At 38.1% G+C, this 2,321-nt stretch overlaps 1 non-coding gene across 1 annotated transcript; it reads left to right on the forward strand.

The window, feature by feature from the left end:
- The first annotated feature begins 561 nt into the window (after positions 1-561).
- On the forward strand, positions 562-666 carry LOC143596131 (small nucleolar RNA R71). Its single transcript, XR_013146657.1, has one exon. It is a non-coding gene; the product is annotated as a small nucleolar RNA R71 (small nucleolar RNA).
- The last annotated feature ends 1,655 nt before the right edge of the window (positions 667-2,321 follow it).

Raw genomic sequence — 2,321 nt, forward strand, 5'->3', positions numbered from 1 at the left:
ACTGATTACCACTGCTGGAACCCTGAAATTGAGGCTTTTGCTGGTAAGATTGATTTTGGATTTGACTTTGATAATTTGGCTTTCTGTCAAAACCCGATGGCATTTGATTTTGAATACTGCCACCATCTTTCCAGCTGAAATTGGGGTGGTTTCTCCAACCCAGGTTGTTGGTGTTGCCGTAGGCATTGTTTTAGCGGCCCACAAAGTCAACATCCTCCACCACCATGGCCTGCTGGCACTGACTAGTCTGGCGTTTTCCGTCGCATACACACAACGAGAACTAGATTTGACAAGATCGAATTGCATTTGGTCAAATCTTTAGTAAGAGCTTCTAACTGGGCGGAGACAAGGGTGTTTGAATCAACGTAATGAACACCCTTAAAGGAAGGAATACAACGAGGCGGATTATACATGAAACTCTTCTTAGCGGCTTTCTCCAAGATATCAAGCGCCTCATTTAGGGTACACCTATCGAAATCTCCTCCCGCAACTTGATCAATGGCCTGCTTTTGTGCCCGGGATAAAGCATCAAAGAATGTACGACATTGAAGCCCATGACTCAAACCGTGATGAGGGGATTTTCTTAACAAGCCCTTGAACCTCTCCCATGCGGCATGAAGTGACTCGTCATCATCGACACGAAAACCAGTGATGTTTGCTCGGAATTGTCACACCCTCAAAATCCACTAACGGAGTTTTACCGTCAGAGAGTGTGAACTAACAGGATCGGAATCATTAGTTATAATCAAACACCAAAAATAAAGTTCTCAAACAACCAAGACATCAAGTCAAGTAAAAATGCGGAAGCGTAAATCGTAAACCAAAACAGTTGTGCCACACAAAACGACTTAAAACCCAAGTTATTAAGATAAAAATTAAAAGAAGTTTTCAAAGCGATGGTGTTTAGCGAATGCATGTCCTAAACCACGCGCCCGCCTCGGCTACCTGAGAATAACATACTATAAGTGTCAACACAGGGTTGGTGAGTTCACAAGTTTATATAAATAAATCGTTTGCGTTTGCGTTACCAGATAGTGTTAAGCCCATTATATATCAATAGGTAGCTAACCTATTAAGCATGTATTACTAAGTGTTCGACACCGAAGCTGACTGTTTATCAATTGCCTTGCCACCATGTCAACCACGACCATGGTAATGTGTTAGCCAAGATTACACCCACTCGACCTACATTCGAGTTTAGAGTTGGGTGGGGTTTGTCAAACCCAGTAGTACTACTCAACAGTGACTCGCTATTATCCAAATATTAACCGGTTCGATGTTATGAAGGACTTTGGTTGGTTTGTTTGCCACTTAGCCTTACAAGTGATATATAAAAACTAAACAAAATCTACAGTGTTGGAGTATGTTATCTCCCCCAAATAAAAGCGTTTAAAAAAGAGTAAAAAGGGCACGTGAAACTCACTGTTTGCGAAGATAACCAAAAAGATCCGAGAAAAGATGTGTGTCACAGAAAATCCTCACTAGTGTTCTAAAAACAAAAACGAGATTTTCTAAGTATTTAAACTACGAGTGAGTCCCTAGACTTGACACATACAACTTATGCATGAGATGCGTTTCGTGTTTCGTTTGTGAAATAAGTGCGACTCGACAAACACGTTGGTGATACGTTAGATGTGTGAACAACTACTTAAGTGTCAAGTATTAACATTGTACATTACTAGCAATTATCCCCCAAAAGGGCAATTTGGTCAAAACATAGCAAACATCGATCGGTTATGCACTTTTCATGACAATTTAAATAATACAGCAGCTAAATTATCCATGCACATTTTCACTCGACAAGATTACTCTTATTAGTAAATTCTAACAAGTCAAATAAATCCCCAAAAATAATAACAAAAGCACACTTGAGTTAGGTTTCTAAACCTATTTTTATTATATTTTTATCATATATGGTTTTATCACAGAGATCAAAACATCACAGCAAACACACAGAAATCATTATCATGCGCAATAGAATGTTATTTCTTATTCCCATTAAATGACAAATCCAATTAATGCAAGACCAATTGGGTTAGATTCCTAACTCAATATATTTTCTTTCAGAAGTGGAACCAACCCATTTGGTCTTGTATTTTATGAGATATCTTAGTCAAAAAACAACCTAACAGCAGGTCTCCCAAATCAGCCTTGCACAATAGTTTTGTAAAATAATAAAAACAAACTTTTATACGTCAAAAAATTACAAACTTGGACTTTTCAGAAACTAGACTCGACCTAATATATTATAGAATCAACAATCGCATCAAAACATAATATTAACATCGAGTTACAGTCGTCCAAACACGAATTCAATAATC

The sequence above is a fragment of the Bidens hawaiensis genome, unplaced genomic scaffold, assembly GCF_021521415.1.
Source record: "Bidens hawaiensis isolate Kalapana, Puna unplaced genomic scaffold, B.hawaiensis_p1.1 tig00000190_1, whole genome shotgun sequence".
Classification (NCBI taxonomy): domain Eukaryota; kingdom Viridiplantae; phylum Streptophyta; class Magnoliopsida; order Asterales; family Asteraceae; genus Bidens; species Bidens hawaiensis.